This window comes from Notolepis coatsorum (genome assembly GCF_963971535.1).
Source record: "Notolepis coatsorum genome assembly, chromosome: 4".
NCBI lineage: Eukaryota > Metazoa > Chordata > Actinopteri > Aulopiformes > Paralepididae > Notolepis > Notolepis coatsorum.
Genome location: NC_140168.1, coordinates 105,923,930 through 105,950,012, shown reverse-complemented (window position 1 = coordinate 105,950,012; position 26,083 = coordinate 105,923,930). Strand labels below are relative to the sequence as shown.

The window sequence follows — 26,083 nt, the reverse complement described above, 5'->3', positions numbered from 1 at the left end:
ACCCGGCCTGGCGAAGGCGAGGTCGGGGAAGCCTGCACTGTTTGCCTCAAAAAGGTCTCGAGCCCCCCTGCTGACAACACTTGTAGTTGACAGACGTAACACCGCTTGACAGCACAACATTCTCACGGACAGACCCAGTCTCAGCCATCAACTGGGTGTCAGCCCCTGTCCCCATGAGAAGCGAATGTGGGGCCACCTGCGCTTCATTGAAGACACGTGGCCCGCAGCCAAAGGAAACAAATCAGAGCCCCTTTTCCGCTGGTGTTGGGGAAGGGAGTGACCGGAGAGCGGGCTGCACACAGCCGGACGGCGAAGTTTTTTTAGGGTGTGCTCATCCAATGTAGCCGATCCATTGACGTTGACATTGAGCCCAGGGTACCTCAGGCGTGGGAAACATGGCCGCTGGTCGAGGGCCTCGCCACAGCCGCTGGCGAGGCCGTGCTCTCACCTCTGGCTGCGCGGCATGAGGCGGTGTGGGGCCTAGGACAAATACCGCCCGCGCTCCAGCGGAAGACCAAAGATCCTCTGCGGAGAGGGGAGCCCTGAGGAGGGAAAATTCTTTTCAACTTCTCACCCCCTCAAAGGGAGACCAATCCAACCAAGATGTCTGTAAACAAGCGTTGACAGCATCCTAGCCCTCCCTGCGGTTATAGCTTACGGCTAGGTCAAAGCTAATAACGTCAACAACCTTGCGCGATGTTTCGACGTCGGCTGGCCCTCATGGCCCCGCCACCAGACACCATTTTTGACAGAAAAAAACAGCAATGCGAACAAAGTTACTAATCGCTGCTAATTCTATACCGTGGCGGTACAGGCTTAACAGCCCACCAGCCACCCGCCGGGCCGACCCACCTCATGGCGTCGGCCGGGCGGGGCACTGTTTCAACATGCCAGAGGCAAAGGACTGATGCCACCTGCTTCATAAACACGGAGCACCAGTGGTGGTTGCAACCAGCAACCTCCACTGTGGTGTGCACCCATGAAGGGGTTAATGAATAAATGAACTAAAAACACCACCAATACACTGTATAATGGGCTAGCCCATACACACAACGTTAAGGGGATGCGGACCAGAGAAAACCAGTCCCGCATACCATTCATAATATTCACAAAAAGCACACCAGCCCTAGACCTCAGCCCATTCGCCCATTCACCCATGAAAAAGGTAAACAAACCCCCGCAATACTCCCAACAGTAGACACCGATTGACCGTCAGCATGAATGGTTAAGAGGAGGGAAGACCTTTTAAAAAGACATCCCTCAGCGGGGAATCAAAACAGAAACAGTAACCCAGCATATAGCATAGCGTTAGCCGCGCGCTCCAGGATAACCGGGAAAACAACAACGTTTACCCAGATATCCTGCCCCTTGCGCCAATACACAACTCGGTTGTCTCCCGGGACAACTCGAGCAGCATCACCAACGCCAGCATTGTTATGCCTAGTGGGCGCAGATCCTACCTGGACGCGAGTTAGCCCGATAGCTACACATCGCGTGACGTCCCTCTATCTGCTGTCAACAAGACGAGGAAACCCCAGGACAGGCTCGAGGCGGAGATGCATCGCGATGCACCCAGCTGCAGGACCGCAGAGCCCATACGAGCTTCGTTGGAACATGCCGAGAAAATTCCAGGGGCTGGCAAATCTCCGGCATTGGTCAATTTCTCTCTGCTTTTCATAACACTAGTTACACAGGGTGCAAAGCACGGCCATGATGGAAAACGGAAGAAGAGGAAGGGCGAGTGTGACCACGCCTGGTGACTTATAGGGAGGTCACTGGGGCGGGGCCTGGTCAAGTGCAAGGGTGTTTTGTTTTTGTTCATGTAGTACAGTAGGTACTGGAGATGAGGTATATCTCGATGGCGAAAGAGCGAGACGCGATTCGCCAGTACGACCAGTGGTGCAGTGCTGGGCAACCGGCGTGAATATTAAAGGCAACCAACTTGTGTTCAGCCTTTCGTTCAGCGTTTCTCTGATTGGCCACACGGCCACGTGACCGCGCTGCCGCGCGGCAGAGAGTTGCGCCGCTTCCCAATGACTTGTTTTGTTTACATCAGGGTGAACGCTGTTGTATTCGCAAATATGAGAGCCAGCTTATGTAATTGGTTTGTCATGACAAAACAATAAAAATCGCTACTTTACATCAGGGTGAACGCTGTTACACTGCCACCACCCACTTCAATGACAGAGCTCTCATATTTGCGAATGCATAAACTATATCTTAAATTATGGCTATGTGTCTAATATGGCTGTCGCGAAGTCATTGATAAGCGACAGCCATATTAGACACATAGCCATAATTTAAGATATAGTTTATGCATTCGCAAAATATGAGAGCTCTGTCATTGAAGGGCTTCTAGTACAACGGAGCACGGCCGCTGCTGCTGGAGCTGGACCGAGTCAAGCCGGCGGCGGCGCATGGAAGGCGGGGACAAACCACCGTATCGCCCCGCTGGCGCTTCAGCAAGGAGCCTCCACTGATGTACAGTGACGAGGGAATCTGGTAGTGCGTTGGTTTATGACGTTAAAAACGCGAAATAACGCATAACGTTACAGCTTACAGTTCCACACTGATGTACAGTGACACCCAGAGTTTCTAGTTACAGTAGTGACGCGTGAATCGAGATAGTCCTAACACTGTAACAGTGTTTATTATTAAGAGTCAGATAGTCCTAACAGTGTTTATTATTAAGAGTCAGATAGTCCTAACAGTGTTTATTATTAAGAGTCCTAACAGTGTTTATTATTAATTAACGTCATAAACGAACTACCAGATTTATTTTGCACCAGGGAACTTGAAGGTTCCAGGGGGCGGGCTAGCGGCGTGGGGTCGTGGCCAATCAGAGAAAAGCTGAACACAAGTTGGTTGCCTTTAATATTCACGCGGGCAACCGCGGTCAAACAGCGTTTGGGCTTCGAAGTGCGCGCATCCTATTATTATGCAAAGTCTAGGTGATAAGTGCCTAGACTTTGCATAATAATAGGATACCGTTTGGCCTCCGCCCATATTACGACTGCACCCCTGAGTACGACCATATAACTACTCTTTCCAATGGCAGAGTTCAATTTGGATTTAGTATCACCAGGCGTGCAGCAAGAACCGTGAATGAAATCTACTGTAAATACAGTTATTTTCTATTATGGAGGACTGGGCCGCCATTTTGAATCGGTTTGCAACACAGATGTTTGCTAAACGTTCACAGAAAGGTAGATAAACGAACTGTGTTCTAATTTATGCCAATAACGTTCAGTTTTGTGGTAGATAATGTCCAAATCCCCCCCCCCCCTCACACAAATGTACAGTGTACAGTTTCTTCCCCTTCGGATGTATATATTTTTTATGACCTCTTTTTACTACACAGTTCTGTATATCTGTATGTCTTGTATGTCATAAATGTGAATTGAAAATGGGGGACCCCAATGTAAACAAAACGAAAGTCTTTTTCTGGTCTGCATCCTCTTAGCAGTTGTTTTGTATCGAGCCGTACTGTATTGTACCCATTCTGCAATCTGTTAATAAAGTTTTCAATCAATTGAATCAATCAATCAATTTTTTTTTCTCCCCTCCCCTTTACCTAGAGACGAAAGTAACCAGGTGTAACCCGAGCGCCCCTGTGACTGGTTGATACCCTTAATCTGACACAAACCCAGTACCCACGCCGCAGTACCACTTTAACACAACCTTTAATCAGAGCAGCATAACTGGAACACATACCACTTTAACATGTCCTTTAATCAGAGCAGCATAACTGGACCACATACCACTTTAACATAACCTTTAATCAGAGCAGCATAACTGGACCACATACCACTTTAACATAACCTTTAATCAGAGCAGCATAACTGGACCACATACCACTTTAACATAACCTTTAATCAGAGCAGCATAACTGGACCACATACCACTTTAACATAACCTTTAATCAGAGCAGCATAACTGGACCACATACCACTTTAACATAACCTTTAATCAGAGCAGCATAACTGGACCACATACCACTTTAACATAACCTTTAATCAGAGCAGCATAACTGGACCACATACCACTTTAACATAACCTTTAATCAGAGCAGCATAACTGGACCACATACCACTTTAACATAACCTTTAATCAGAGCAGCATAACTGGACCACATACCACTTTAACACAACCTTTAATCAGAGCAGCATAACTGGACCACATACCACTTTAACATAACCTTTAATCAGAGCAGCATAACTGGACCACATACCACTTTAACATAACCTTTAATCAAAGGAGCATAACTGGACCACATACCACTTTAACATAACCTTTAATCAGAGCAGCATAACTGGACCACATACCACTTTAACACAACCTTTAAGCAGCATAACTGGACCACATACCACTTTAACACAACCTTTAAGCAGCATAACTGGACCACATACCACTTTAACACAACCTTTAATCAGAGCAGCATAACTGGACCACATACCACTTTAACACAACCTTTAGAGGTCAATGGATCGAGGTTTGAACGCTCCCAAGAAGTCATAATCACAGCGAGAGCGTACTTCACCCCTCCTCCTTCTACCCTCACATTCACCACGCACTCCTCTTCATCCTCCCTTCCATCCACCACGCACTCCTCTTCATCCTCCCTTCCATCCACCACGGAAGCCTCACGCCCTTTTATGGTCAGCATCCCTTCACCTCCCGTCACTCAACCCAGCTGCACCTCATCCCCTGATTCACACGCTGTCAGGCACCTCACTCCCCACAGCTGTATCCCATCCCCTGATGATGAGGACCCTACTTCAACCGGACGACGCTGACCAGAAGTCGTTGTGGTGTTAGTATCATTACCTAGGTACGACGCCTCAGTCCGAAGACCTGCTAGGCATCCCTGTGTGATTATTCCCTGTTCTAACTTTCCTCTCTTGTGCCCAGGACCTCCGTGCCAACGTGTCCCTGTCTGGACCCCCTGGAGCTTACAGAGGAGTTCCTGCTCCCTCTCTCAACACGGACCCGTGTCTCCCGTCTGCAGTGGCACTGGAGTGCGCCTGCCCCCATTATCCCCAATTCATATCTGTTGTACATTTCTGGATGTAATTCTTGCCTACTTGGGAATACCATTAAAACAACCTGAAACGCTCCATTCTCCTCTCCTGTGTTCAGCAATTGGGCTCTGCTTAAAACCACTCTCACAGGAATACACAAACGTCATGTAGAATGTGTACTTTTACTTTAGATACTTACGTACATTCAATAGCAAATACTTCTCTACATTTACTTAAAGGATAACTCCACTATTTTGGGAAATTAGCTTATTTAACATCTTCCCTGGAGTTAGACAAGAAGATGCATACCTTTTTTGTCTCTGTGCGTGCATTTTAGCTTTGGATAGATGCTCCGTTAGCATAGCTTAGCTTCATCACTGGAAGTGAGGCAGGACAGTAGCCTTACAGTGCCTTACAGTGTATTGCAAGGTCTGACATTGACCAAACTTGATATGCATGACCTTGGTGGGCTCTAGGTCAACTCCTGAAAAGGGGGTCAATGTCAGACCTTGCAATCAAAAGTTAGGGGCGCACTGAAATTATGGCAAGGGTTATTAGCCCCCTAACTTTTGATTGCAAAGTCTGACATTGACCCCCTTTTCAGGAGTTGACCTAGAGCCCACCAAGGTCATGCATATCAAGTTTGGTCAATGTCAGACCTTGCAATACACTGTAAGGCACTGTAAGGCTACTGTCCTGCCTCACTTCCAGTGATGAAGCTAAGCTATGCTAACGGAGCATCTATTCCCAAAGCTAAAATGCACGCACAGAGACAAAAAAGGTATGCATCTTCTTGTCTAACTCCAGGGAAGATGTTAAATAAGCTAATTTACCAAAATAGTGGAGTTATCCTTTAAGTATAATTTGAATGGAGGACTTAAACTTTTTCCAGAGTCCTCATTTATCGGAGTATTTCTACTTGTACTTAAGTACTTGTGTACTTCTTCCACCACTGGTCATTGGTAAGTAAAAAAAATAAATTAAAATGGGGCTGGGGTTTCAAAAATCTGAACGATCCCTTTAAGCTAAACCTCCTTAGTAGGAATCTTGAGGATTAAGTTAAGAGGTCTCTCGGAGTATTCCACAGTGTTTGTGAACAGGGGCCCTGATCTCACAGAGTTGTTATTAGCTGATGTTAGCTAACTCTTGATCCTCCATTCAGTACAGACCTTATATAACATACATTTTGAAAATCCCATTCATATTTTCATTAGAGTGCATTTATGGCTGCATTTATATAGCGGCTTTTATCCAAGGCGCTTTACAATTTGTGCCTCACATTTGACCCGTTCACTCACACATTCACACACTGACGGCAGAGTGCAAGGTGCCAACCTGCTCGTCGGGTCAATTAGGGGTTAAAGGTGTCTTGCTCAAGGACACACTGCCCGGGAGGAGTGGGAATCGAACCGGGAACCTCCGGATTACCAGACGACTGCTCTACCTCCCGAGCCACTGTCGCCCCGCACTGCCGGCGATGCTGAAGGCACACGACTATAATAACACTGTGTTTCACTACGACAATGTGACATGGTCACCATCACATTAACTATGGAAACGATCACAATTACCTTTGTAAATGTCCAAATTGTGACCATTTGTCTTCAATGTGGCTTCCAAGACCGCAAAAGCACCGTTTGTTTTCGCTAGTTAACCCTCCCTCTGGGAGATGCTGTGTTTACATAGCAAACGGCTACAGCTTAGTGAAATAGAACCGCTGCCTTTGGTAAATTGACAGTAATCTTCGTCTAATTCCACTTTGATAGCAGAGACAGGCGCTGTCATCTGAGGCCTTACATAACGCTGTTACACATCGCAGCGCGCTGAGCTTTCCCACCACAGTCCTCAGCGGCGGCGAGTTAAGTCGGAAGACATTCGGAGTATGTGAGACATGTTTTAAACTGGGACATATCTCGGGGAGGGGGGGGGGGGGGGGGGGGGCGGTTCTCTCAGGGTCCAACTCTCATATGGGAGAGAGGTGTCACGGCCAGGGATAACCAGGAGGTAGGATGAATAAAGAGAGGGAGAGGGGAGAGAGAGAGAGGGAGAGAGAGAGAGAGAGAGAGAGAGAGAGAGAGAGAGAGAGAGAGAGAGAGAGAGAGAGAGAGAGAGAGAGGAGAGAGAGAGAGAGAGAGAGAGAGGGGGAGCAAAGGGGTGAGAGATAGAGAGAAAAGAGGTGAGAGCGGGAAGAGAGAGAGAGAGATTATATATAGAGAGAGAGAGGGAGAGAGAGAGAGCGAGAGAGAGAGAGAGAAAGAGAGAGAGAGAGAGAGAGAGAGAGAGAGAGAGAGAGATTTATTTTTATTTTAGAAAAACATTTATTTACATAATTCTCATTACAATGTACAATGTGTATGTCAATACAATTAAATAACTAACTACACATTATATCGGGCAACACTTAAAACCACATGAGATCTCACAATAAAAAAAATGCTAAAATACCCTGTCCACAACAAAAAAACATTGAAGCTCCACCCAAACAAAAAAAGTATCCATACTTCCATTCAACACATAATATGTCATCAAGAACAACATATGAGCAACCCAAAAGGGTCCCGTCAGTCCATTTGTGTACATTTTTATATCCAGCGCATGAAAAAAGATCCCCTTCATCGGGACCTTCCGTTCCACCGAAATAATCCTGCAACAGGTATTGTTCCCCGACGCTCCACGCTTCAGTCCAATCGTCCAGACAGACCCTGTTGTGACAGGCCGTCCTCAGCCCCAATAAAGAAGCCACTTCCTCTGACCCGGCTACATTCACAACATCTTTCAGTGTCATTGTCCCAACTGCTTGCAGACACTGTCCAAGCCCAGGTCTACTCCCTTCCTGAATGTCCAGCCGGGCTCCACACATCAGAAGCTCCATTATCATGGTAACATTATATTATCCAGTTTTCTGAGCTTCTGCACAATTTTTCTCAGTCTAAAAACTTCCTGGGAAGTGTACCCCCCATTGTTCTTCAACCTCATTTGAGTCCTTGCTGAAAAAATTAACATCTCTAAATCTTAAAAAAAATCTTCCACTTTGACACTTCTCAAATTTTTTGTTGTGTGCAGGAACTTCTGTATCTGCCTGACTGCATAAAATTTTTTCCGTTGTGAATCAGACACTTGAGAAGCATTTGGGAACTCATCTTCCTCAACACTTGAGATGTCATCCCCCCATTGTCTTTCAACCTCATCCTCGTCCATGCTGGACTGCGAGGAACCTGTGTCTTCTACACCCTCCTGACTCTCTTTGACCAAACTTGTCACTCCTTCCTTATCCTGAGAGCCCACCCACTTCCCACCACGCCATTCACTGTCTGACTGTTTACATTGTCCACCACATTGAGCTTTTCCCCTATTACTTCACTTGTCATATTTTTTTTATTCCTTTTTTACCCTGACGCAGTGTTGGGCTTGGGGGGACAAAAAAAACTCTGCTCTCCCCTGTTACCTCGCCACTTGTTGAAGGGGGGGCAGCATCTCTGATCCCCACCTCCTTACCTACACAACCACTGGTTGAGGGGGGAACAGCGTCTCCCACCCCTCCCTCCTCTGTACCTGCACCACCCGCACCACCCCCTGTTACCCCACAGTTGCCACTAGTTGAGGGGGGGGGCAGCGTCCCTCACTCCTCCCTCCTCTGTACCAAGGCTCTGCTCCGTACCTGCTACACCAGTTCTGTGGCCCTGCAGCTGGATACTATCTGCTGCACTACTGACGGTCTGCAAAGGGACACTGTTTACACTGCTGACGGTCTGCAGAGGGACACCGTCTACACTGCCGGCGGCCTGCAAAGGGACACTACCGACACTGCTGACGGTCTGCAGCGGGACACTGTTGTTGTCACTGCTCTCAGCTCTGTGCTGCCACACTCCTCCCTCCTCCACACCTGCGCTGAGCCCAGCGCTGCACTCCTCCTGGGGCTGAGGCGGAGGTCGCCTTGCCCCTCTCCCCGCACAGTCTCGGGAGATATGTCCCTCTTCCCCGCATTTGAAACACTTTCCCGAATTGCCAGAACTCATCAACCTTTATCTTAAAAACCAACTCAAGCTCCTCTCCGCTGTTGTTTAGAATCATTAAAACCTGTCGCCTGTGTGAGACAACATGCTTTAAAAGCGGAGATTTACATCCCGACGACATTTTTCTTATAGGGAAATTATCCTCCCATGTCGTGCTAGTTGACTTATCAATAGTTCGTCACTGATGAACGGCGGAATGTTGGAAATAAAGACATTTCTGCCTGGTGTGGAAAGAGACTCAACAGAAAGAAAAGCCCCATCCACACTGATCCCTGATTGAACCAGTGTCTGCACCTTGTCCAATGAATCAAGAAAAATCACCACTCCTCCGTTCATTCTCGCAGCTGATTTAATATTTCTATGTCCGACAATATTTCCAACTGCCATACTGCAGTCCTCTACTGACACATTAGAAACAGATATCTTGATACCATGCTTTCTACCAATTTTGGAAAAGTCCATACTGGCGTCTGACGTCAACCAGCAAAACAGCCTGGCCGACTGCCAAACAAACAAACACTCCCACTTAACCCTATACACACACAAACACACAGCACCCAACACTACACTATAATACAATATCCCATAAACAAATGAACAAAATAGACAGATAAAGATAGAAAAAACTCACTACACCTCCAACCTCCAACCTCTCCCATCTCTCCAATCTCATTCCCAGCATGCACTGAGAGAGAGAGAGAGAGAGAGAGAGAGAGAGAGAGAGAGAGAGAGAGAGAGAGAGAGAGAGAGAGGAGAGAGAGAGAGAGAGAGAGAGAGAGAGAGAGAGTGAGAGAGAGAGAGAGAGAGAGAGAGAGAGAGAGAGAGAGAGAGAGAGAAGAGAGAGAGAGAGAGAGAGAGAGAGAGAGAGAGAGAGAGAGAGAGAGAGAGCAAAGGGGTGAGAGATAGAGAGAAAATATGTGAGAGCGGGGAGAGAGAGAGAGAGAGATATAGAGAGAGGGAGAGGGAGAAGAGAGGGAGAGAGAGAGAGAGAGAGAGAGAGAGAGAGAGAGAAAGAAAGAGAGAGAGAGAGAGAGAGGGAGCAAAGGGGTGAGAGATAGAGAGAAAATATGTGAGAGCGGGAGGAGAGAGAGAGAGATATAGAGAGAGGAGAGAGAGAGAGAGAGAGAGAGAGAGAGAGAGAGAGAGAGAGAGAGAGAGAGAGAGAGAGAGAGAGAGAGAGAGAGAGAGGAGAGAGAGAGAGGAGAGAGAGAAGAGAGAGAGAGAGAGAGAGAGAGAAGAGAGAGAGAGAGAGAGAGAGAGAGAGAGAGAGAGAGAGAGAGAGAGGAGAGAGAGAGGGAGGGGAGAGAGGAGAGGGAGAGAGATTGAGAGATTGAGAGATGGAGCAAAGGGGTGAGGGATAGAGAGAAAAGAGGTGAGAGCAGGGAGAGAGAAGAGAGATGGAGGAAAGAGGTGAGAGAGGCAAGAGAGAGAAATAGGTGAGAGGGAGAGATGGAGGAGAGAGACAAAGAGGAGAGGTGTGGGGGGGGGTTATTCATAACAGACTGTAGGTACGTTTATGTGTGTTTGTGTGGGCGGGCTGTGTTAGGGGAATACTGTGTGTATGTTGGGGGTTGTTAAGGTGAGAGTTGGGGGTTGTTAAGGTGAGAGTGTTTATTCTAGCAGGAGGTGCTGTTTTTAAAAGATTAGTGTGCATGTGTGTGTCGTGTGTGTGTGTGTGTGTTGTGTGTGTGTGTGTGCGTATTTATGAGCCCCACCCCCTGCCCCAGAGTACAGAACAGCAACAATGGCCTAACGTCATCATCCAAATTACAATCCTACTGTTTGCCTTGCTGTCCCGGTAAACTGTATGTGAGGTCCTGCTGTCATGTGTGTGTGTGTGTGTGTGTGTGTGTGTGTGTGTGTGTGTGTGTGTGTGTGTGTGTGTGTGTGTGTGTGTGTGTGTGTGTGTGTGTGTGTGTGTGTGTGTGTGTGTGTGTGTGTGTGTGTGTGTGTGTGTGTGTGTGTGTGTGTGTGTGTGTGTGTGTGTGTGTGTGTGTGTGTGTGTGTGTGTGTGTGTGTGTGTGTCTGACAAATTCCATTTACTGTGTTGGTGATATTACAGATGTTGACATGTGTTGTTGTGTTGGTGATATACAGATGTTGACATGTGTTGTTGTGTTGGTGATATTACAGATGTTGACATGTGTTATTCTGTTGGTGATATTACAGATGTTGACATGTGTTATTGTGTTGGTGATATTACAGATGTTGACATGTGTTATTGTGTTGGTGATATTACAGATGTTGACATGTGTTATTGTGTTGGTGATATTACAGATGTTGACATGTGTTATTGTGTTGGTGATATTACAGATGTTGACATGTGTTGTTGTGTTGGTGATATTACAGATGTTGACATGTGTTATTGTGTTGGTGATATTACAGATGTTGACATGTGTTATGTGTTGGTGATATTACAGATGTTGACATGTGTTATTGTGTTGGTGATATTACAGATGTTGACATGTGTTATTGTGTTGGTGATATTACAGATGTTGACATGTGTTATTGTGTTGGTGATATTACAGATGTTGACATGTGTTATTGTGTTGGTGATATTACAGATGTTGACATGTGTTATTGTGTTGGTGATATTACAGATGTTGACATGTGTTATTCTGTTGGTGATATTACAGATGTTGACATGTGTTATTGTGTTGGTGATATTACAGATGTTGACATGTGTTATTGTGTTGGTGATATTACAGATGTTGACATGTGTTATTCTGTCTGATACTCCATGACCTGTAGAGTTAGACCCACTCACCTGGGCCCTGACCTGTAGAGTTAGACCCACTCACCTGGGCCCTGTCACCTGTAGAGTTAGACCCACTCACCTGGGCCCTGTCACCTGTAGAGTTAGACCCACTCACCTGGGCCCTGTTACCTGTAGAGTTAGACCCACTCACCTGGGCCCTGTTACCTGTAGAGTTAGACCCACTCACCTGGGCCCTGTTACCTGTAGAGTTAGACCCACTCACCTGGGCCCTGTTACCTGTAGAGTTAGACCCACTCACGCACGCGGCCGCCTCAACTGAAAAGACAGCAGGTGTCCATCGCAGAAATCCTGATTTTCTAACGGCATTGATTGATTGATCGATTGAAAACTTTATTAACAGATTGCAGAATGGGTACAATACAGTACGGCTCAGTAGCCTCGCCGACAAGTTAAATGCATATCTATAGGCTAATTTTAAGTCCCTCATTACCCCAATCAATCAGATTATATTTCTTTAAATGTTTAAATGTTGAAAAATAATTAGTTCAACTTTTTACAGATGTTTGAATTGAATTGAATTGAATACTTTATTTTGACACAAATCGTATGACAAAAAAAAACATTTTAAAAGACAAGACAATAACAGTGTCAATAACGCAGGTCAAAAATGGATAAAACACAATAAAGCCAAGGCTTGGTTCCATTGTGGTCCATACATGGAACATAAAAAGGCACAGAAACACAAATGGACATGTACACTGACAGGACACATTCTAAAAAAAAAATTATAAAAACACCTAACCTGACAACTCATACAGTTAACTAATGTTAAAAGAAAATCTGCAAACCCTTAAAAGCAACTCATGATAAAAGAAATAAAAGCCAAGTTATGATAAAAGAGATAAAAAAAACATTTTAAGACCAATTTGAGTTGCTGCTGAGCCATGTTTTTAGGGCGGATTTAAATCCGAGAGGGGAGTTCAGGAGTTTTATAAATGTTGGCAGGGCATTCCACATTACCGTAGCCGAGTAAAAAAATGCATCTTTCCCCATGCATGTCCTGACTCTCGGCGGGACCAGGTCCGTGGGGCTTCCTCTTGTGGCGTGTTTGTGGACATCTCCTACTTTATTAAAATAATTGACTAGGTACTTGGGGACCGTTTCTTTTAGTACTTTAAAAACCAGTAGCATTTTAAGCTGGTGTACTCTTTCTTCAACCCTAAGCCATCCCAGCCTGCTAAAGTGGGCTGGCGTTAGGTGAGTCCTAAAGTGAAGGTTGTGCAGGAGTCTCACTAGTTTGTTTTGGGAGGTCTGGAGCTTTGTCTTCATTTGTTTTGATATGTTGCTGTACCATGAAGTGCAAGCATAGTCAAAGTGACATTGGATGAGGGCTCCAGCTAGGGTCCTCAGAGCGTTCCTATTTATGAACGAGGAAATTCTAAATAAAAATTTGGTTTTTTGATTGACCTTAGTAATAACTTTTTGTGCCATTTTTTCGTTCGAAAGTTTGTTATTTAAAATAAAGCCCAGGTAGGTGACCTCCTCTTTATCCTCAATAATGTTTTCACCTACTCTAATTTTAAAACCCTGGGATTTCTTTAGGTTGGCGTTTGACCCAAAGAGTATGGCCTCTGTTTTTCCCAGATGTAGAGACAATTTATTGTCACTGAGCCAGGAGCAGATTTTTTTCATTTCACTGCTCAGGACACTTTCCACTTTAGACTTATCCCTGTCTGAGACCAGGAGTGCCGAGTCGTCAGCAAACAGGAACAGGTTGCAATCGCATGCCGATTTCATGTCATTAATATATATTAAAAACAGTTGAGGTCCCAAAATGCTTCCTTGGGGGACCCCACATGTCACTGGAAGGGACGAGGACAAGGTGCCATTGATGTCTACCACCTGTTTTCTTCCCTCCAGGTAGGACTTGACCCATTTGGCTGACTTGCTATCAAAGCCTATCGCTCTCAATTTTTCTAGTAGGATGGAATGGTTGACCGTGTCAAACGCCTTTTGCAGGTCCAACATTACCATCCCACAGTAGTTCCCCTTGTCCATCTCCCGTTTTATATAATCTGTCAGGTACAGTAAACAGGTGTCAGTGGAGTGTGATTTTCTGAAACCTGATTGGAACTGGTACAATAGTCTATGTTCAGTCAGGTAGTTGTCTATCTGCTCATATACCAGCCTCTCAATTACCTTTGATATGGAACAAAGGATAGAAACGGGGCGGTAGTTACCTGGATCTAGTTTGTTTCCTTTTTTAAATAGAGGGGTTACCCTAGCAAGCTTGAGTTATTGCGGGATGTGACCCTGGTTGATGGAGAGGTTGGTGATATGGGCTACAATGGGAGCTATGATGGAAGCAGAGTCTCTGAGAAATCTGGTGGGAATATTGTCATGGCCTGTGGCTTTTGTTGGCTGCAGCATATTGAGCTTTTTCATAACCTCTTCAGTAGTTACTTCAGTCAATTTAAAATCATTTTCACGTACACCCATTTCCTTATAAAAGGCCTGGATGTGCTGTATGCCATATCGGCCAGAGTGGATCGGCAGTTTGTTCACCAAAGTGGTAGCAACAGTTGTGAAGAAGGTGTTTAAACAATTTGCCACGCTCAATTTGTCAGAGATGATCGTGTTATCTATTTTCAGGTTGAGATTTGTGGTTTTAGTCTTGAGTCTATTATTGTGACCCAGTGTTTTTAAAGACTTCCACAGTTTTTGAGGAACATATGTTGACATGTGTTGTTGTGTTGGTGATATTACAGATGTTGACATGTGTTGTTGTGTTGGTGATATTACAGATGTTGACATGTGTTATTCTGTTGGTGATATTACAGATGTTGACATGTGTTATTGTGTTGGTGATATTACAGATGTTGACATGTGTTATTGTGTTGGTGATATTACAGATGTTGACATGTGTTATTGTGTTGGTGATATTACAGATGTTGACATGTGTTATTGTGTTGGTGATATTACAGATGTTGACATGTCTTATTGTGTTGGTGATATTACAGATGTTGACATGTGTTATTGTGTTGGTGATATTACAGATGTTGACATGTGTTATTGTGTTGGTGATATTACAGATGTTGACATGTGTTATTGTGTTGGTGATATTACAGATGTTGACATGTGTTATTGTGTTGGTGATATTACAGATGTTGACATGTGTTATTGTGTTGGTGATATTACAGATGTTGACATGTGTTATTGTGTTGGTGATATTACAGATGTTGACATGTGTTATTGTGTTGGTGATATTACAGATGTTGACATGTGTTATTGTGTTGGTGATATTACAGATGTTGACATGTGTTATTCTGTTGGTGATATTACAGATGTTGACATGTGTTATTGTGTTGGTGATATTACAGATGTTGACATGTGTTATTGTGTTGGTGATATTACAGATGTTGACATGAGTTAGACCCACTCACCTGGGCCCTGTCACCTGTAGAGTTAGACCCACTCACCTGGGCCCTGTTACCTGTAGAGTTAGACCCACTCACCTGGGCCCTGTTACCTGTAGAGTTAGACCCACTCACCTGGGCCCTGTCACCTGTAGAGTTAGACCCACTCACCTGGGCCCTGTTACCTGTAGAGTTAGACCCACTCACCTGGGCCCTGTTACCTGTAGAGTTAGACCCACTCACGCACGCGGCCGCCTCAACTGAAAAGACAGCAGGTGTCGATCGCAGAAATCCTGATTTTCTAACGGCATTGATTGATTGATCGATTGAAAACTTTATTAACAGATTGCAGAATGGGTACAATACAGTACGGCTCAGTAGCCTCGCCGACAAGTTAAATGCATATCTATAGGCTAATTTTAAGTCCCTCATTACCCCAATCAATCAGATTATATTTCTTTAAATGTTTAAATGTTGAAAAATAATTAGTTCAACTTTTTCAGAATAAGTAGATAAAAACAAGCCCAAATAGTATCTAATTGATACGAATTAATAGATACTAGGGGTGTAACGGTACACAGAAGCCACGGTTCGGTACGTACCTCGGTATTGGGGTCACGGTTCGGTACGAGTTCGGTACAACAGAAAAAGAATATGTATAATTATTATTATTAATATAATAATTTTTTTTAATAAATTATTTTATTATTATTATTACATTTTAATCTAATTAATTAATTTAATTTAAATATATATTATATTTATGATAATTATTATAATTATTATTATTAAATAGAATAATTGTCTATAGGCTTGCTGTGGTAGTCAGTGATACTGGTGTCATTCTGTGTTCAGGCATCCAGAGTAAATGAATTGCCTAGTGCCCCTTTAACAACTTATAGGCTAAGTTTCAGTTTCACTTCTAGAGAGGATTTAACTTCTTTTTTTTTTTACTTAATTTTTTATTTTCATTTTCGATTTACAAACAGGTACAAAATAAAAAATACACATACAAAATTCACAATACTATTAAACAGACAGAAACAATAAAGAAAAAATTATAATTTTTCAGACCTCTGTGACCTCATAGCTGGCTACGGCCATGGGTGTGACATGACCATGACCATGTCACACCCATGGCCGTAGCCAGCTATGAGGTCACGAGGTCTGAACATTTATAATTTATTTATTTTTTGCTCAACGACCGGCCCACTACTAGGCTGGGACAGCGGCCCATTGGTACTGACTGACACTGGGCTGGCCCAATCATATCTCTTACTAAGCGTGCAGGTACATGACTGAGAGGGGGGCTGGTCATTTCTATCTTTACATTTTTTATTTACATTTAAATTTATTTTCTTGTTTCCTTTTCATCCTTCTGTGATGTTGTTCCTCTTCTTCCTATATTCCTCCCACTTTTCCCATGTTGACTCAAATTTCTCCTCTTGCAGCCTCAGCATATGTGTGATTCTCTCCATTTCCTGTATCCCCTCTATTATCTCTGTCCATTGTTCCTTCGTCGGTGCTTCTACCCTGTACCACAGCTTAGTCAGTGCTTTCTTGGCTGCTACTAATAGTATCTTAATCAAATATTTGTCTTCTCCCTAAATGTCTTTCTGTGACAAGTTACCTAGGTATAGTAGACCTGTCTGGGGTATTTCATATCCTACTATTTCATTTATTATCTCTCCTATCTCTTCCCAATAGTTTCTTATTTTCTGACATCCCCAGAATATGTGTGTGTGGTTCGCTACTTCTTGTCCACATTTTCTCCAACATGGTTTCTGTGCTGGTGTGTAATTGCCCTGTATTTCTGGTGTTATAAAGAATCTAATTATGTTTTCCACCCAAACTCCCTCCATATCCTTGATCCTGTGGTTGATTGTTGTATCTTACATGTGTTATACCATTCCTCCTCTGTTATCTCTATTTCTAAATCATTCTCCCACTTTTATTTTACATACAAGGTTGTAATAGACCTTTCCCCGCTGTCAATCACACAGAGAATAATAACCAATAAGATTGCCCGATTTCTTAAGGCCGCGCCCCTTGAAATAGAGCCGCCATGATGTCTCACAGATAGCCAGCCAGTCCTGCATTGTTGTTGTCGAGAAAATGGTTCTTAGATGTGCTTGGGGAACGTGCAATAATGACCAGAGATATCCAGAAAGACTAAAGGGAGCGCGTTTTATAAATTTTCCAAAGCCTAAAACACAGTTGGAAAAATGTTTAAAGTGGATTAAGGCTTGTGGACGGCCCCATACACAGCTGAATGTGGACAAGATCAACAAGAACAAGGCTGTATGCTCAACGGTAAGCCCGAAAAATATGCTTCAGTAATATATGCTTCAACATTTGAGTTAAACAGAAGTCATCACTTGTTATCTTATATATACTGTATATAGATAGATAGATAGATAGATAGATAGATAGATAGATAGATAGATAGATAGATAGATAGATAGATAGATAGATAGATAGATAGATAGATAGATAGATAGATAGATAGATAGATAGATAGATAGATAGATAGATAGATAGATAGATAGATAGATAGATAGATAGATAGATAGATAGATGGCTAGCCGATCGTTAGGTAGCCAGCTATTCATAGCTAATGCTAACGCATGGTTTAACTTAACGTCGCCAAAAAGAGTCTCCGAAAACATTCCGATCAGTTCATGAGCTGAAGGAAAACGTTAGGTTATGACTATAACCAAGTTCTGTTAGTATAGCGACGCTCGGCATCGCTCTCTGCACTATCTCGCATACGTGCACGCGCACTGAATAAAGACCACAATGTACCTTTAATCCCAATATTTGTCTGACCACACCCCTATCAGCTTACCCATATAAGCAGGGGTGGGGCCACCCACTCTCCTCCTTCCCAAGCTTTCGCCACAAGGCGAGGTCAAAGGCTGCAGCGGCGTCGGATGCCGAGCGTCGCTATACTAACAGAACTTGGTTATAGTCATAACCTAACGTTCTGTATCGTATCGCTCTCGCTCGGCATCGCTCTCTGCACAAGGGAGGCCGAGCGAGAGCCAACGGCCGACAAATACACCCTGCTGACAGCCCCCCACAAACCATCAGAACAGGGAGGGCCGAGCCCCCCCGACCCACCCTAATGGCGGGCACCCCCCCTATTAGGGGCTTCACGGGAGGGCGACGGACCCGACCGTGCGAAGAGGCACTCAAGCAACTCAACGCACAGGGTGAGCAGACCGTGGCTTGACCCCACGACTACACACACGCACAACCCGCATGCCACCCGGGAACGAACGGAGGAACAACCTCGTTACTGCCCCCAGAATCACGGGGTCAAGGGCAAACCCAACCCCGTGGCAAGGCCGTAGCAGCGGAGCACGAAGGAAGACCCAGACCCACCAAAAGGACTGGACTCCCTAGAATGGGGGCCCGGAGAAGTCCATGATGCCAGCATCAAGACCCCACCAGGTGGGCACGTAGTGCCCCGCCCCCCACATCGCCAGCGTATTCGGACAAAGGCCCCTCAGTTACTGCACCTGGTATTCCCAGGCGGAATCCCATCCAAGTACTAACCAGGCCAGAACCTGCTTAGCTTCCGAGATCGGACGAGATCGGGCGTGTTCAGGTTGGTATGGCCGTAAGCCGAGCGGGCCCCGTCCCCCCAATAGTACACCGCCTGGCACACTGACCCTGCAGAACAGGCAGTCAGCATGGCCGTAAGCACACAAAAAAGGTTAACCAACGGAAGCAGGCAGCGCACCGGGGAAAAACCAGGCAACAGGCTGTTAACCCTAGCCTGGAGACTGCGGACGAGACAGGCGCCAGAGAGGACAGCTGAACACAGCCGCCCCGGCGGAAGGAGCGTAAGCTGGCGGTGTTGCATGACCAAGCCTCCATTTTAAAAACCCCCACCCAGAGGGGTCGAGGCAGAGAAGGCTGACACGATTGGCAGACGTCATGAACGTGCAGGGGCACCCTCAAACGGTGAACCCGGGAGTTGACACTGCTCCAACACACCAGGGAATCAACCACCTCGGTGTTACCCAATGCGGTGGTTGTTCCTATAACCCCTCAAGAAAAAACTCCAAAACACACCTGCGGGTATACACCGGCTATACCGCAGTACAAGTGTTTCAGTTTCCAAAAAGGGTTAACCCAGGCCTACGGGTCGCAAACATCACTTCGGACCGGGCCTGGCGGTACGGGAAGCACAGGGTCACCAGAGGAGGTCAAAAAACCACCCCCACAGGCCCCTCTTCGCCATGCGTGAGAGAGGAGCGAAAAATAATGGAGAACCAGCCCCTAAGCACACCGTACCCGGTATTCCCCGGCGGTCTCCCAACCAAGTACTAACCAGGACCAACCTGTGTAGCGGCCGAGATCCGACGAGATCGAGCGCGTACAGAATGGCATGGCTGTAAGCCATGACGACAGTGCTGAGTAAAAACATACCCAACCAGGGTCTCCATAGCGCTTAACCCTGTGACACCCAGACCGACCTGGCATTTTTCCCCCTGAAAAATGCCCAAGTCCCTCAGGGTACCAGAACAGCAGATCTGCATCCCCGGCGGACAACGGGTTCAACTGATCTGGACCAGCGTGACCAGAACCAGTCCCGTGCCCTAACCACGCCGACATGCCTACTCCAGGAGAAGGGCAGATATGCGTGTTGATCTTAACATGAAAAGAAGGCGCCACCCAGACGTTCGGACGAACCGCGCCTGGTGGCCCACCCCAAGGGCGTGAGACCCCACCACATATGTTCAGATCCATCCCGTCATCATCCCCCAGACATGAACGAGAATCCGTCGACAACCCACCCAGGCCATGGGATGTGGTCGTCGGAAGAGGAAAAACCCCCATCTCAGTTGCTTTATAAAAACGCTGTTTCAACCACAAGCAACCAAGGCGTGCCAGTCAATCGCCTGTTTACAGCGAGCTAGCACTATACGTGCGTCGGGACACACCCCCATCAATGAACAGGCTAATTAGACCTGTCATTGAATCCCCAAGGCGCCCAGGGGAACGACAAGAGGGGTGTGACACTCCCTAACTCCAACACTTCTGGAATAGAAAGAAGGAAGCATCAACAGTATGTATCCCAGTCTACACAGCCGGGGTAAAAAATTTTCACATTTTTACATCCCACCACCCTCCCATAGGAAAGAGACGGGGATCCCCAGAGAGACTTCCCACGCGAGCTGTACAGATTGAAAAGAATATATTGCACCTTGAGCCATGTAAAAAACTGGTTTTAGGGCCTCCGGGGAAGAGGCACTGAACCCATACACACTCAATAAACGAATTGAATCGAATATACATACAATAGAAAAGGACCCTTCTAGAGGGTCCACTCACTTTGACAATCTGAGGAGGAAGGCTCTGTACTCTGATGGAGGCTTCCTCACATGGAAGAAGGAGTCCGAACTCACAGAAGGCCTGAATAGGCGCTTGGTGAGGAGGAGCCCTGACCACCCCCCCTGAAAACAGATCCATCACATGGACCTGAACAGCACACGGAAGTCCTACCAACAGAGATGCGCACGGTGACATACTCTATGGCGGGGGAATTCCTGCGGTGCACACGCCCAATATACCAGGCCGTGGGACCAGGAACTCCCTCCCCCCCCCCCCCCCCCCCCCCCCCGTAACGTGCCGAACCGCCACGTGACGGGAACCTTGAAGGACAGGGGGTGTACCCCTGACCGACAGAACAATGGGGAGAGGAAAGGTTACCAGTTCACCCCTTTACGACCCCACACCCATGATACGATGTAACGACAAAAAGAGAATATGACACAGTCATAGTCAGCTCTATGAAGCGTTTCACAGCTCCACACAGCGCATGAGCTAACCTGCTATCTGATTTTTACTAAGGAAAAACACAGAATAGAGAGGGCTCTAAGAACCCCGGTCCAACATACACATGTGCTTCTGTGGCCAGTACAACCCAGTTGTAGGTCACATGACACACACAACCCATCATCACCTACAAAAAATGGCAAAAACACTCAACAGAGGAACGCCGTTTTTTTCACAATGAGAGAATACATCATTCTTGATTAGTATCGACCACAGGCCTTGCTAAGCACACATGACAGCAACCAAACCAATTTCCCTTTAGGAAATAAGTTTCTCCAGCAGATTTAGCACAACCTCAGCAATCAAGCTAAGAGTTACATCGTATCCCTACCACACAAAAGACACAATTAATGCACAACATGTCTGATAGGAGGATGAAAAAGTCCCCAGGGAACCGGGGGGGAAACACAATCCTCCTATTTTACCCTCAATACGGCCAGTTAAAACAGGAAAACCTGTTAATGTGTGAACACACTGTTCATTGTCATTACAGTCTGAGAAAGAACATTATTTTACTCACTTGTCACCAAGCATAGCTTCATAGGTTAGTTACCTTAGTTGTGAGCATATAAACACCATGATGTTTCTCACACAACAACCAGATCCGATTTGCACGGAGAAGCTAACTGCCAGTGACAAAAAACAGCTCACACATAACCCGCAACGTATCCTAAATGCATTGCAACAACACACGTTTTGGGAAAAAACACCGTTATTCACAATACATTTAGCAAAGTAAAACCAGAAGACGTGTTATGAGGTCTGGTCAACCCCGTACCTACCCGGAACGCAGATCAGCGAAGTGCAGTCACAGACACCGTAGAAACACAGCCGCTCCTGTGTTGTCCGAACTGGGTAGCGTCACCGCCCCAACCCGTACTACAGTCCCCCGTTGATGCAACCTTGCCGTCCAGGCTCAGGGCAGGGTCGACGAAACATCCCCTGTCAAGGATGACGTCGCGGTCAAGAGTGTAAAACATGTTAAAATCAAAGCACGTTCAACAGAATAGCATCCGCGATCAGAAGCGAGCTCACGGCGGCGCGCGAGAAGCTAAGCTACCCCGCGCCAGCCATGGCCCATAGCAGCAAGCTAACGTTACCTAGCGACCACGACATGCTAGCCCCGCAGCTAACAGCTGACTGGCTAATAGTAGGCCCTAAGCAGGCCATGCAGCGATCCAGCAGGCTAACGCAGCAGTTAACAGCTGACTGGCTAACCGTAAGCTATGAACATGTAAACAATGACATAACACTCACCCAGACAGGCCGCCGTTCTGAACCTCTCCTCACTTTTTAAGAGAAAAGAGAAAACAAGATGTCAACACCGCTTCACAACGGTGACTTTACCACATCCGACGGAATCAGCACAGTACCAACTGGCCTGTGTAGCTGACTTTGAACATGAATCTGCCGCTATCGCACATTACATGCACATATCCCCTCGTGAAGGAATACTCTCATTTGGATATGAAAGATGGGGCCTTAACACGGTGACAGAGAGAATCCACTCGTCCAGAACACACAGGGATCACCAGTGTCAATGGTCGCGGCCCACTAGTTAAAACTATAATGGTCTTCAGACCAAGGCCTTCTGTCGCCTAGGTGGCTAACAAAGGACCCTAGCCTGGGGCCGGTTTCCATAAACTTTGTCAAGTAGCCCCCATAGCACTAACAGACAAGTGGAGCCCGCCAGCAAACACTACTCACCCAACCTGGAACGCACCGCTTCTCACAACAGCGGCATGTCCGACAGTTCAGCTGTGGCCTGACAGGTTTCACCCCAACAAACACAGCAAGGAACTGCAGTTGAGAAGCATGCAGCGGCGTGCTCCCAATACGAAAACCGGTGGAGGGTTTTTAGAATGATCATCATCTTCCAGACACTCCAGTACGAAGACAATATCGCCGTATTTTCTCGAAAATAGTGAGAGAGAAAATAAAGATATGATGTCAACGTATCCTTGTTTCCCAAAGCTGCTCCTAAACCTTTCTTCCATCATGGTGTCAAGTGTGGGGATCTACCGAGGCACTTCTTCCTTGTGGTGAAAGCGAGAAGGAGGAGAGTGGGTGGCCCCACCCCTGCTTATATGGGTAAGCTGATAGGGGTGTGGTCAGACAAATATTGGGATTAAAGGTACATTGTGGTCTTTATTCAGTGCGCGTGCACGTATGCGAGATAGTGCAGAGAGCGATGCCGAGCGAGAGCGATACGATACAGAACTACATATAGCTACAGCTACTTAGTCAACACCCTTGAAAATTATGAATTGGAAGTTGTCCAGTTGATTCTAACAACCGAACTAACGTTAGCTAAATGTTAGTGTACTGTAAATGTCCAAACCCCCCCTCCTAATGTACAGTTTCCTCCCCCTCGTATGTATATATTTCCTGTTAGGATATCTTTTTAACAGTACTGTATATTTGCATATCTTGGATGTCACAAATGTAACAGTACTGTATCTGTATGTCATAAATGTCATGCTATATATCTGTTGTGTATGTCATAACACATAAATGTCATTATGAATTGAAAATGGGGGACCCTGATGTAAACAAGACTAAAGTCTTTCTCTGGTCTGCATCCCCTTAACTATTGTGTGTATTGAGCTGTACTGTATTGTACCCATTCTGCAATCTGTTAATACAGTTTTCAATCAGCTAGCATGAGTAACCTGAATGCCTTACAATATCTGTGATCCACTTTCTCTTCTCTGTCATGCCTATCTCACCTTATAGCATTTTGTTGGCGGGGATGGACCTACTGTGCAATATCCAGACCCTATAAAAGCTGATGGGACCACATGTAAGTCGGTGCGTCCGTTGCCAAAGAAAAGACGCCTGCTTGATCCTGACAACCCCCCATCTAAAAAAGAACTACTGCAGGAAAATACTAACTTGTAAGTCCTGAAGACTGGGTATTGTCAAAGTCCTTATAGGCGGTATTGTCTGAATATTGTGATGTGTTAGTGAAGATGTGAATCACTAACTAAAAACACCATTTGCATGTGTGAATCAGATGTCATTTAATAATTTGTTATAAATGCTCATATCTAGTATTAATTTGTGAACCAAAGATACTGCAAGTTCTTGTTACAATCAAACAATACATAAATAATACTGAGACCAAATGTTATGATTAATGAACAACATGGATTTATTAATTAAAGTGCATTTATTTGATTATGATTTTGATACTTCACAGGAACATCAATCCCTCTCTGGATGTCATCAACCACCAATCGGAGCTCAGTTATACAGCTACACAGACGTGCACAGCTACTCAGACTGAAGGAGAATGTAAGGGTCTACCTTTCTTTTAGGAACTGAGAAGCATCTTTCCATAAATGGTATGTCTGGGAATATTCTTTCCACAAAGATATCTTTCTGCGTAAAAACTATGAATTCACAGAATTGGCAGCCTGTCACCATAAGTTGTCCTTGTATTTGCACATAATAGTCGTGCGTCTTCTTCAATGAAATACTGCCCCCCTCATCTTTGTGTAAACAGAAATCTGGGAAGTTGTCGCAAGCCTCCAATATCAAACAGTTTCTTGCCTTATAAGGACATTTCACTTTGACTATCCCACTCTCGCCATGGTCGCACAACTTCCCGTCAGGTGTGGCTCCTAAAAAATCGAACTCTGAATTGACAACAAGACCACACTCGTGAAAATGTCTGGCGGGATAAACCTCCAGATATTTGGCCTTCGCCTTTGCCTCATTCCTTTTCCCATACTCCAAAGCCGGGGCACAAATGGATGTCAACCGGAAAACACTTTTGTTGTTGGGGCAGATTTTCTGTTTACCGCTTTCGCAAAGTTTGAAGCAGTCAGTCGTGACCTCCGCTCTTCAAACCAGTCATTTGACAGAGCCTGGGCCCGAGTGCGTTCTTCCAGTGCTACCAGGTTTGTGTCTGCAGTATTCAGATCTTTGTAGATCGCTGGAAGCTTCACTGGAGATGGCTGGTGCACAGATACATTTCCACACCTCTGGTGTGGAACCGGGTCTGTTTTCTTCTTGAGATTTCTTGTCTGTAGAATAAAAGCAAAATGTTATTATTGTGATGTCATGTATGTGGAAACTCCCTAACAATAATTGTAATATTTCTGTTTCCAGGGGTTTGCCCTTTAGAAGTATTGGGCACTGCTGTGGAAGGTGCAAGATTGAAGTCAGAGCTGGAGAAGAAGGAGAGGACGATAACCTGGTTGAGAGGGCAGCTTCTTGAAAAGGAACAGATAATACAGTCTCTCGAACAGGATGCTCAGAAAAAGACATTCTGTACTGTACAAAGTGTTGTCCAAAAAGAAACAAAGATCAAAGGGCTTTTTAAGTACTACACTGGGATCACATATGTTAGATTCATGTTATTGTTAGATTTTCTTGTGCCTGCTGGCTGTGATGCACCTTATGCAAAGGGCCGTAAAGACATGAGGTCACTAGGAAAATCCAATGGCCTATTCTTGACATTGTGTAGGTTAAGACACAACTTTGGACTTCAAGATTTGTCTTAAATATTTGGAGTATCCATGCAGTCTGCAGGACTTGTTTTTAATACATGCATAGAACGTATGTATTTTAAATTTGGACAAATTAGCATATGGCCTCATAGAGACATTATTATTGAAAACATGCCTGAAAACTTTAGAAAGGAATTTCCTTCTACTTTAGTCATTATTGATGGTACTGAATTTAAGACCCAGGTGCCATCTGCACTGGCTTTACAAAGGCAGCTTTATAGTGACTATAAGTCAAGCACAACCCTCAAAGCATTGATTGGATGTGATCCAAGTGGGTCTGTCATTTTTGTGTCAGAGTTATTTACAGGTGCTGTATCCGATAAGGCGATTACTGAAAGCAGTGGTTTTTATGATTTACTTAAAACACTGAAAGTTCATGGTTACATCAAGGATGGTGATGCTGTTATGGCTGACAAGGGTTTTACAATACACGACGAGTTGAAAGAGCTTGGATTACGTTTGAATATCCCTCCTTTTGCTGCTGGTCATTCTCAGATGTCTCAGTCAAATGTGGCATTGACTAACAAAATTGCTCATCACAGGGTTC

At 45.3% G+C, this 26,083-nt stretch overlaps 1 long non-coding RNA gene across 1 annotated transcript; it reads left to right on the top strand.

Moving 5' to 3' along the window:
• Positions 1-23,762: 23,762 nt before the first annotated feature.
• On the top strand, positions 23,763-25,494 carry LOC311227279. The gene is made up of 3 exons (XR_014619584.1): positions 23,763-23,916; positions 24,222-24,316; positions 25,136-25,494. It is a non-coding gene; the product is annotated as an uncharacterized lncRNA (long non-coding RNA).
• The last annotated feature ends 589 nt before the right edge of the window (positions 25,495-26,083 follow it).